This window comes from Camelus bactrianus, chromosome 27, assembly GCF_048773025.1.
Source record: "Camelus bactrianus isolate YW-2024 breed Bactrian camel chromosome 27, ASM4877302v1, whole genome shotgun sequence".
NCBI lineage: Eukaryota > Metazoa > Chordata > Mammalia > Artiodactyla > Camelidae > Camelus > Camelus bactrianus.
Genome location: NC_133565.1, coordinates 12,361,420 through 12,373,697, shown reverse-complemented (window position 1 = coordinate 12,373,697; position 12,278 = coordinate 12,361,420). Strand labels below are relative to the sequence as shown.

The 12,278-nt window shown below is 36.6% G+C and overlaps 1 non-coding gene and 1 pseudogene across 1 annotated transcript; both read right to left on the bottom strand.

The window, feature by feature from the left end:
- Window positions 1-531: 531 nt before the first annotated feature.
- On the bottom strand, window positions 532-10,544 carry LOC105062105 (centromere protein K-like; annotated as a pseudogene).
- TRNAA-CGC (transfer RNA alanine (anticodon CGC)) lies at window positions 7,416-7,489 on the bottom strand. The gene has a single exon. It is a non-coding gene; the product is annotated as a tRNA-Ala (tRNA).
- Window positions 10,545-12,278: the final 1,734 nt, after the last annotated feature.

Here is a 12,278-nt window from a genome sequence, read left to right as displayed (position 1 = left end):
CTGGCCCAAAGGCAATGGAATTGGAGCTAGACTTGAAGGTTCAGCTTTGTGAAGTATTCTGAAGCCGGGTGTTGAAGAAGATGGTCATTAAGCAGGTGAACAGAGTTTTCCCTGAGGCTTACTCGGGAGTCAGTAAAGAAACAGGTGCATGCTTTTATATGCTTCAAAAACGCAGGTCCTGAAGGTGTTGTAGACCCACCTGGAGGATACTACTGCAGAGTAAGCTGGGAATCATGTCTGCTGCACTCAAGAAGAGTCTTCCTCCTACTAGTTGAGGGACAGCCCAACTGATTATTCAGGTAAGAGCAACAATGATGCAGAATCTGAAAGCATGAGGTTTGACGGTAAATCCAGGCAACATGCAGGGTCAGTTTTTCCAGGTCAGCCTGTGGTTAAAGGGATCCAGCCAAAGAGGTGAGCTGAATTCCAAGGGAAGTGAGTAGCCTAGGACCTGGTAAATGATCTGTATACTCAGCCCTGTGCGTGTGATTGTGTCAGAACTGAGACTCAGGACTTGCTTCTATTTTCCGGTCAGGTAACCAAGGCTGAAAAGAAGTTGGGCACAGCAGTCCATACCAACTCACAGTATTCCTCCTTGGCCCGTTAAAACTGTTGCATTTTTGAGCAGAACCTAGGATTGTCGGGGCTTGAGTATAACAGAGGATATGTGAATGCAACCAGTATCAGCCTGCATCTGTTGAGTATTCATTTTGTATTGGCCACTGTTGTCCTTGTTTTGCATGGAGTATTCCATTTTATGGGTGATAAAAATGTCATACAAAGTGGTTAAAAGCCCTATTCAGGCACATATTCAAATGAAGAAGTAGAAGGTCTGTGTCTCTCCCCAGACTACGGGGTATCTCTCCCTGATCTGGGCCTCCTCTTCTGACAGAGATGAATCCTCTATGCTTCTCCTTACAAATGTATCCCTTGTGATTACATATTTAAGCTATAGGAATACAGTTTATATAGTTTTGCCTGCTCTTAACTGTGTATGTTTTGTCTCTTTTCACTTAATATTATGTTTTTAGTATTTATCCATTTATATGTAGCTACAGTTGTTCATTTTCATCTCCAGGTGGTATTCTATCATTATCCACCTATATCACCACCATATCTATATCTAATACTACTGTATTTGTATATATATAAAATATATATATACACACTTGTATACACTTATACATTATTTGTGTATATATAGTAATGTTAGATGCATGTATGAATGACAGCATTATATCTACATCCCACAGTGGATGTGCCCCTTCTGTACCTGACGGTTTGGGTCATGTGTAGCCTGCAGTTTTCACCAACACTGCTGCCTTGAACGTCTAAGTATGTGTATCCTTAGACCCTGACACTTAAATGTAAGAGAGTAGACCAGACTCTTGCACTTAGCAATGGGAAAACTGACAAATGACAATTGTTAGTAAATACCTACATGTCTAGCAGGAGGTTTTGGTGGAGATTGAGGGATTGGGGCCTATGGATTGGCTGTGGGGATTTTCTAGCTACTTAAATACAAATTCTGTTAGTTCCTTCTATCTCTTTATTAGACTGTGAACACAATAAGGGCAAAATTCATATGATTATTTTCTTTGTTGACCTAAAGAGAATTGTGTATGAAGGCTTATGCTGACATTATTTAAGATTAATGCAGGAAAAGCTAAAATTTCAGCCTTTCTTTTCCTATTCGCATATGCCACCAAGCATATGGTACATGTGTTAGTTATTCGTTTATAAAGGGCTCCTGGGGAAAAGGAGGCTTCAGGTGTTTTATGTAAATCATAGGAAAAGCAACTATATGCCTGCAGATTTTGTGATCCTTTGATTTTCAAAATTATGCACCTGCACACTCCACTGCCTCCACACCCCCTTTCCTGTGCCACCATTTCTGCAGAGGTACCCTGTGAAGTTTTCAATATCGTCCTCCTGGAGTCTTCCTTTGCTTATTAATTTTCCCAAATAATTTAGAAGGAGGGTTGACAGAGGATGAGGGCTGGAAGCTGTAATCCAGGTGAAACTGGTGCCTTGGACCATGATACAACTAATGATGCAAAATATTTAAAATTAGTGAATCCAGGTAAGGAGTAAATGAGAATTGTTTTTAATATTCTTGCAGTTGGGATTGTTTCAAATGAAAGTTAAATAATAGCATGAATATATTCATTTGTTTAAAAATTAAAAAAATTATTTAAACTTATATATACATCAAATTCCTCCAGGAGTGTACACAGACACTGATAATACAGGTGCTTCTGTAAGTCTTAGGGTGGCAACATGGTAAGGGAACAGGGATCTAAGTAGAGTGTATCATTCAACCTAGCGTAATTCTGAGAGAAAGCAGGGGCTATTTGTAATCATTCCAAGACAATCATTGTAAACTCAGTCTTTACCAGAAAAATAGGGATATATGGTCATCAGGGGTTGAAAGCAGACTTTTCACTGTATGTCATTTTGTGCATTTGATTTTTTTTAACTATGTAAACATATTAACTATTCAAATACATAAATATAATTAGATAAGGAACCACTTAAATATTCATAAATATAGTAAACATCAAGAACTGGCTGAATTATTGGAATATCCTTGCCATGGAATATAAAGTAGCTACTGAAAGAATTAGGTAGCTCTGTTCTATGAGAAAACCAAAAGTATAAAGCTGAATGTCTGTGCTTGTTTCAGAATCCAACGTTTTCCCATCATAAAATAATTTTTTACACAATAAAAATACTTTAATACATATGTAACTAAATACATATTCTGTGTACTTAAAATTTTTTAAACAAATGGGTGTCGTATTCACTTTGGCAGCACATGTACTAAATAAATGGGTGTACTGTAACCATGCTATTTTTTTGTTAGATACATTTATTTGTAAGTCAGCTTGCTCAATGACATTGAAATTTATATAAAACCTAAATCAAATAGGCTTTAATTTTAATCTTAAACATTTTGTTGTTGTTGCTCTTGGTGGTGGTTTTGTTTTCTGTTTTGTCTGATGCATTCAGTGCTCTTGCTATCAATAATATCAACTTTAAAAAAATTGTACTTTCTTTGTCATTTGCTCACCAAATTTTTAAGACCCCCCCCTTTTTTTGGTAGGGGAGGTAATTAGGCTTAATTACGTATTTTAAACATGCTATTTTTAATTAACTTTTATTTTGAAAGTAACTTAAAATTATAGAAATTATAATAATATTAAAAAGAACTCTAATTTACCTGTTACCCAGACGCACTAATTTTAAATAGTTTGCCACATCTGATTTGTCATGTCCCCCTTTCCCACTATGTGTAAACTTTTTTGTTCTGACCAATTAGAGAGAAGGTTGCAGACACCATGCTACACATGTATTTTCTAGGAACAGGAATATACATTTAGATAACCACAGTGTAGTTATGCATTCAGGAAATTTAACCTTTATGTAGTTCTTCTAATCTATAGCCTATATTTGAATTTCTCCAGCTGTCCCAATAATTTTCTTTATAGCATTTGTTTTCTGTTAAAGTTTAGTTCCTAGTTCAGGACTATAGACCCTGTCATGCTGCTATGCCTTTTTAAAGTAGTCTTTAATCTGGAATGGTTCCTTAGTCTTCTTTGCTTTTCATGTGGTTATTATTTTTGAAGCATACATGCCACTTACTGTATACAATGCCCTCTTTGTAGGTCTGTCTGAAACATCCTCAAGACTGTATTAAATACAGTGATGTCTTTTTGGTTAGTATGACACAACATTGTGTACTATCCTGGTCCAGAATGATGCCTTATAACTACATCTTTCCTCCAGTATTTCGTAGTTGACGTTCTGTTGTTAAGAAAGGACCTTTCTCCACCTACCCTGCCATCTCGCCCCCGACTCATTTCTTATAATGGAGAAAGGTATTTAGAAACCAGTCGCAGTGCTACTAATTTATTACTGCTTTTAGATCCTTTCAGATATATAGACATAGTATGTATAAAACTATAACTATGTGTATATATAACTATATTTACTTGTATGTAACTGTATATGGATGTATAAAATTGCATGTGTGGATTTTTTTCATCTATTTGTAATGTGTTCAATTCCAATTCAGTCCCACAGATTTGTTTTCTTGCCTTCCATTCCCTGTTTGTATTAGCACCTGATGTTGCCAGTGACTAGGTTCGTGTCTCTTAGCAGAAAGAATTCAGAGATGAGACATGAAGATCAAGAAAGTAAAGTGAAGATCTATTTATTTTTGGTGTCTTTTTTAACTGTATTATTTAACTTTTATTTTGGCCGGGGGAAGGTAACAGGTTTAATTTATTTTTGGAGGAGGTACTTGGTATTGAACCCAGGACCTCATGAATGCTAAGCCTGCACTCTAGCTCTTGAGCTATACCCTTCCCCCTTGAAGTGAGGATTTATTAAGAGATAGACAGTACGCTCACAAGGGGAGAGCAGGCAGGCTCAGGTGAGCAGCTGCCCTGAGGTTTTTTTGGCAAGTTGGTTACACAGAGTGTAAAAATGAATGGGCAGAATATTCATTGGGGAGGGACTGGTTTGGGGTCATATTCTCAGATTTTCATCCCAACTCCACCTGGAGGGATTTTTGTTCTTATTTAATCTGAATTAGAAGTGTCATGGCATCGGTGCACGATGGGTACTTCTAATCTGCAAGGCTAATTTTATTGTAATGAGGGCATAATGAGCAAAAGGCTTACATTCAGACGCTGGAGATTCCTGCCTTTTCCCACCTTTTTTGTCACCCTCCCCACTTGTCACCCCAAAATGTGTGATCTCTTATCATCTCAGAGGTTCTTGGTTTTCTTTCGGTGCCCAAGGACCCCTGTTGTTTACACAATGTAGAGTTTCCTGCATTTGGCCCTGTGCCCCTCCTTTCTGCCCAATTCCTGCCATTTGGCCTGCATCTGCTCTCTGCTCATATCTAGCAATCTGCCTGCTCTAACACTTCCATGTTGACAACTCTCTTTCCCAGTTTGTCATCTCTCCTGTCCTCTCTTCCCCCTTTCCTCTCACCTGTCCCCCTTCCCTCCCATTCTTTTCCAGACCAGAGGGGCACAATGCAGGCATCACAGATTTAATATCAGACTTTTAAAAATGTCACAGAAAATGCAAACATGCTCCTGGAAAGTGATAGGGGCTTAATCCAAGTGGATGAGGAATACTTGTAGGCACCCAGGGCCTCAGTAACCTTGGCTCAGGGGAAGCTGCAGGGACCTTAGACCTCCCTCCCTGCAGCCTGTCTGCCTGAGCGCTGAATGGCCTATGCAGCCTTGGACCCTGGGCTGAGTCCAGCCTCCGTGGGGCTGCCACACAATTTCCTATGAAAGGCAGGTAGGCATTTGTCTTCCAAGTTGGGTCCAACATTTCTTGTTGGATAGTGGGCGTGAGGTCAGGGTCCATGTGGTGATTTTTCTGTCAGCACCAGTCTCTGCAACAGCAGAAAAATCATATTTTTTTCAAGTAATATTGAATGAAGGAGATGACAAGTTTGCCTAAAAAAGAAAATCCAAAACCTACTTTAAAATTGAACATTTGAAAAAGTGGGAAATGAACTAACTTCCCTAGTGGTAAAACTGGTGATTCTTTCTAAGAAATTCTGCATTGTGCTTTCTCTCCCTTACTGCTTTTGGGCTAAATAACCCCCAAACTTCTCCCTGACATTGTCTTTACAGTAGTTTTAACCCAGAGGCTGTGCTCCAGAAAGAAGGTAATGGGCTGACAATCTCAGGGGCTCTGAGTAGGTAGGTTTCTATGTAAATATTAAACAGGTGATTTATTGGTTGTTTTAAAGTTTCCATCTACTTTAAAATTGAACTTTCACTGTAGTTGGGGCTCCGAGTAAGTAGGTTTCTATGTAATTATTAATCAGGTGATTTATTGGTCGTTTTAAAGTTTCCATCTACTTTAAAATTGAACTTTCACTGTAGTTGGGGCTCCAAGTAAGTAGGTTTCTTGTAAATATTAATCAGGTGATTTATTGGTCGTTTTAAAGTTTCTGTCTACTTTAAAATTGAACTTTCACTATAGTTGGGGCTCCAAGTAAGTAGGTTTCTATGTAAATATTAAACAGGTGATTTATTGTTTTTTTTTTTTTAAAGTTTCCATCTACTTTAAAATTGGACTTTCACTGTGGTTGGGGCTCTGAGTAAGTAGGTTTCTATGTAAATATTAAACAGGTGATTTATTGGTTTTTTTAAAGTTTCCATCTACTTTAAAATTGGACTTTCACTGTGGTTGGGCTCCAAGTAAGCAGGTTTCTATGTAAATGTTGAACTGGTGATTTATTGGTTTTTCAAGTTTCCATGGTGGAATGGCCAACTATTTTATTTAAGAGAGGAATAGATATTTATGCATAGATAGACAATTTTATTTTATTGTGCCTATGTCCTTAGTTTAAATTCATAGAAGATGGTCATTGTCTCCAGAAATCTATGAATCTATTTCCTGTTCTATCTGTACATGATTGAAACTGAGTTTGAGCAAATTTTAAAAAGTTGTTTTGTAACTGAAAGTACATTGCTACAAGCTAATTTTTAAATTTAATTTTATTAATTTATTTTAATTAAAATTGCATGGGCTTTGATTACCAGGAACTGCACCATTAGTTTTGCTTCCTCTGTGCTGCTTTTGTTTTTAAATGAAAGAATTTTATTTGCATAAAAGTCATAGACGATCAATACAATTTTATGAACACAATTTTTTGTTAATAATTAACAGAATCAATAGTAGTTTAATATATAATATCACTTGGTATATAATATACATTAAAATAGTTTTCATGTTAACTTCATTCAAATAGTTTTCATGCTAATTTTAGTTAATATAAATTTATTTATATTCCATTTTTAACAAATTTAAAAATAAGACAGTATACATAAAATGGATTTGCTAAACAGTTTAAAATTTTGCTGTCTTCTATATCAGATGCTACTTCAATTTTAGAACCATCTTCAAATAAAATGGCCTGTCCATTATAATTTCTAAATAAATGAATTAAGCACCAAATAGAACCCAAAAGACATATAATAGTCATAAATGTGAATGGAAAATATTGCATTGCCAATATCATAAATTAATGAAGAATATTTTTAAGGGCTATTGCATGAAGGTACGTTAAACGTTTTGTAATGATTAAGTCTAGAATTTTTTTACTTGCATTCTTGTTCATATAGTTTAAAACACTGTGGCACTGATTTGAATGAGAGAACCATTTTAAAATGAGTAAGATTGCAGCATATGTCCTTTTTAAGAATGAAAGGAAGATGGACTATGTGCTTTGATTTTCTGTTCTTCTTTTAAGTAGTCCTCAGCATTTCCATGATCCTTGACTAACAAACAGGATTCTTTGAGTACTGTGTAGGGAAAAAAGACCATCCTTTTTTTTTTCTAGTTGGGGGTAGATAATTAGATTTACTTATTCTTTAAGGAAGTACTGGGGATTGAGCCCAGGACCTCATGCATGCGAGGCATGCACTCTACCACTTGAGCTATACCCTCCCCTGCAAAAAGACCATCCATTTTGAAGAATTCTAAACTTATTTGAGTTGGATCTTCTGGATATTTCAAGGCAATTCCATTAAGTAACAGCAGCTCTTTATAAGGTGATCAAAAGTAATCACTAATTTTGACATACAGATCATGTAGGACATCATATAACCTATTTATATGAATCTCTAAAATTTCATGTAGTGCTATCAGTTATACAGTTGATTTTTAAGTGTTTTTCTTTTTCTCCATACTTTTATTTTTGTTTTTTATTTTAATTGAAGTATAGTTGCTGTACAATATTATATAAGTGTACAATTTAGTAATTCACAATGTTTAAAGGTTATACTCCATTTATCGTTATTATAAAATATTGACTGTATTTCTGTATTGTATAATGTGTCCTTGTAGCTTATTTTATATTTAATAGTTTTTACCTCTTAATCTCCTACCCCATATTGCTCCCCCTTCCTTCTCCCCAATCGTAACCATTAGTTTGTTCTCTGTTTGTAAGTCTGCTTCTTTTTTGTTATATTCACAAGTTTGTTGTATTTTTTAGATTCCTCCATGCAAGTGATAGCATACTGTATTTGTCTTTCCCTGACTTGCTTCACTTAGCATAATGTCCTCTAAATCCATCCATGTTGCTGCAAATGGCAAAATTTCATTATTTTTGTGACTGAGTACTATTCTATATATACGTGTATATATGTATATGTACATATATGTGTATATATATCTATACACCATATCTTCTTTATCAGTTCATCTGTTGATAGACACTTAGTTTGCATCCACATCTTTGCTATTGTAAGTAATGCTGCTATGAACACTGGGGCACATGTATCTTTTCAAATTAGTGTTTTTGGTTTTTTTGGATATATACCCACAGTGAAATTGCTGGGTCATACAGTTGTTCTGTCCTTAGTTTTTTTGAGAAACCTCCGTACTGCACCAATTACATTCCCACCAACAGTGTAGGAGGGTTCCCTTTTCTCCACATACTTGCCAACATTTGTTATGTATGTGTGTGTGTGTGTGTGTGTGTGTTTGATGATATCCATTCTGGTAGGTGGGAGGTGATATCTTATTGCTTTTGATTTGCATTTCCCTGATGATGTAGCAATGTTGAGCATCTTTTCATGTGTCTCTTGGCCACCTGCATTTCCCCCCTTTGGAAGAAGGTTTATTCAATTCTTCTTTACATTTTTAATCAAGTTTTTTTTTTATGTTGAATTGTATGAGCCATTTATATATGTTGGATATTAATCCCTTATTGGTCATATCTTTTGCAAATATTTTCTCCCATTCAGTAGATTGTCTTCTTGTTGATGGTCTCCTTTACTCTGTAATAACTTTTAAGTTTAGTTAGGTCCTATTTATTTATTTTGCTTTTATTTCTTTTACTTTTGGAGACAGACAAAAAAATATATTGGTATAAATTGTGTCACAGTGTTCTGCCTATGTTTTCCTCTAGGAGTTTTATAATATCCTGTCTTACATTTATGTCTTAATTTAGGTCTTTAATCCATTTTGAGTTTGTTTTTGTGTATCCATTTTGAGTTTATTTTTGTATATGGTGTTAGAGAATGTTCTAATTTAATTCTTTTACACATAGTTGTCCAGTTTTCCCAGAACCACTTATGCCACTAAAATGAGCAACCTAGAAGAAATGGATAAATTCTTGGAAAGGTACAATCTCAGAAATAGAACAAATAAGTTAGAAATTTGTATGGAAACACAAAAGATCCCACATAGCCAAAACTATCTTGAGAAAGAACAGAGCTGGAGGAATCACACTTCCTGATGTCAGACTGTACTATCAAGCTACAGTAATCAAAACAGTATGGTACTGAAACAAAACCATAGATCAGTGGAACAGAATGGAGAGCCCAAAATAAACCCACACAGTCATGATCAATTAATCTACAATAAAAAGGCAAGAATATACAATGTTACTCTTTTTCAAATTTCTATCAGGTACAGGAAAATGGTCTTCTAGGAATTACCCAAGTTAATTAAGCATTTATTCTTATATTCCTTCTTATTTAGCATTTCTGTTTTCAGTTTATTAAAGGTTCTCAATTTTAAAAAAAGAAAAAGTCATTTCATGATGTTTGTGTAGTACATTAAGAGATTTCAGTATTTCTTGTTTTTCCTCCAACTATTGTTGTTACATGTCTAAGTCCTCCTTTAACTTTTAATTTCTTGAATAGTAGACAGTACCATTCAAGATCATGTCTCAAATTTTGGAACTCTTCCTTTTCTACAGTTACCAGGACATCTTCAGTCAGTGGAATTAATTCAGGAGTTTCTTTCTGCCATTGACTAACTCCAATAGTCAAACATTTCACTGGCATAACTAATAATAACTGAGCACTTGAATCAGTGAATGTCTCAGTTCCAACAAGCGATAATTTACTCTGACATTCTTCCAGATCATTCCATATTTCTTCACATTCTTTAGTAAGTTCTTCAGCATCTGTAGCATCTTCCACAACTGTAGCACAGTCTGCATCTAGATCTTGCTGATTTATTGGCTTCTCCTTGTGATTTTCTTAGCCTTTTGATAATTTTGAATAGGTCTTGGACTTTGGGCAAGTCTTTAAATTATCTGTTCCTCAATTTCCTTGTCACTTTGCTAGAGAATAAAGAAGCTCAGGCAAGAAGACATGTTTGGAGTACCTGAAGGGAGGCCCACAAGTTAATTAGTTTCCTTGATTCCCCACCCCTTCAGCTTCCCCTCCTATCCAGTGGGTTTCTGGAGCTGGCTATGTTACAGGAGCTGGATAAGAGTGGTGCTTGAGGCCTGGCTGGACTTCAGGTATTAAGTTTTCTGCACCCAGTTCTAACATGTGGGAAGTTTTCCCTCACACTAGCAACCAATGCTCTGACACCAGCTAGGTGTCCTGCAAATCAATTCAATTCTGACACTATCTACTCAGACAGCTCAGACTCCATGGGTTAAGGGCTCAGTCCCACAGAAAATGCCCTCTCCCCCTTCAGATGTCAATTGCAAGTTCAGGTTGTCACTGGTGCTTCTGACCAACTGACTCTAAATCAGACATTCCTATGATTCCCTCTTGGGTTCAATTAATTTGCTAGAGTGGCTCACAGGACTTAGAAAACCAGTTTACTCATGAGATTACCAGTTTATTACGAGGGATGTTAAAGTTTAAGAATCAATGGTGATGTGAACAGATATCTAGAGCAAAGACCCAAACAAAGGAACTCCTATCCCTGTGGAGTTTGAGCCCAACACAGTGGCATGTGGTAGTGTTCTGGTTCACCAGCCCCAAAGTCCTTTTGGGTTTTTATGGAGGCTTCATGGTTTTTATGGAGGCTTCATTATATGGGCATTATTGATTAAATCTTTGGCCACTGGAGATTGATTCCATTTTCAGCCATTCCGCCCTCCTCAGAGGTCTGGGGGATGGGACTGAAAGTTTCAGCCCTCTTATCACTTGGTTATCCTGTCAACCAAATCAGCCCTCATCCTTCCCTGACTTCCAAAGTCACCTTATTAACATAACAAAAGATACATTTTTCAATCTCAGCACAGAACATTCTAAGGGTTTTAGGAGCTCTGTTCCAGAAAGGGGGATGAAGACCAAATGTGTATTTATTATAAGTCACAATATAACTGATGTCCAGTTCCCCAGCAGTAAGAGTCTCACCTTCAGGGCTGGAGCTCCATATCTTGTGAGCTGTCAGGAAGCCCTGGTGGCATGTTTTAACTATTACAGTTTTTTTAGTTTTAGAAATTGACTCATGTGATTCTGGAGGCTGGCAAATCCAAAACCTGCAGGTTAAGCTAGCAGGTTGGAGACACAGGGAAGTGTTGCTGTTACAACTTGAATCCAAAGGCAGTCTGCTATATTATGGCAGGTGACCTGCTTTTTATTCTAAATCTACTGATTTAAATGTTAATCCCACTTAAAGAATATTTTCACAGCAACATACCAGTGGTATTTGACCAAATATCTAAGTACTGTGACCTAGTCAATTTGACACATGAAATTACCATCACAGCCCAATATTAAGTACGTTTGGCTTTGAGGACCAAATGTTTTCTGCTGTTTAGTGGAGGAAAAAGCTTTCCTCAACCCTCCCCCTGGCTGGGTCAGAAAATTAAACTGGCAAAGGCATGTAAATTTATTTTAATATGAGTTTCATGTGACATGGGAGCCTTCATGTGAAACTCAAATTTCACATAATGTGAGTTTTATGTGACCCATCAGAACAGACCTTGAGTATTTTTATGATAGGTTTGATGAAGAATAGGCAGTTATGTAGGAATATGATAGGTCAGAGAGGAAGGGGTTCATGTAGTAAACTGTGGGAAATTTGTCAAAACCTATTCTGATTCTTCTTGGCATCCTTTTGTCTTTGGAAATAAGGATGGTCCCGCCCTCTGGATATAGGGAGGGCACCTCTCACCTGAGGCCTGTATGACTTATTTCAGAAGAGAAGGGTTGGGAGAAGATCAAAGTGACCTTCCTGTTTGTGCCATTTTCTCAATCTCCTTCACCTTAAAATATTCAATATGCCAGGGTGCCATATTTTGTGGTAGTATGCCCTGAATCTCATCAATTCCAACTACTCAACTGTGCAGTTGTAGCCATAGTTAGTATGTAAAGATATGTGCAAGGCTGTTGTGAGATAATAAAAATATACATTGGTCTCTGCTCCCAGTTCCTGGCACAGAGTTCCTAAAACCTTCTTAATGTTCTTGGTGGTAAGAACACTAGAAGCATCTTTTGTTTTAATGAGGCAACTCTGGGTAGGATTCTGGATGGCTC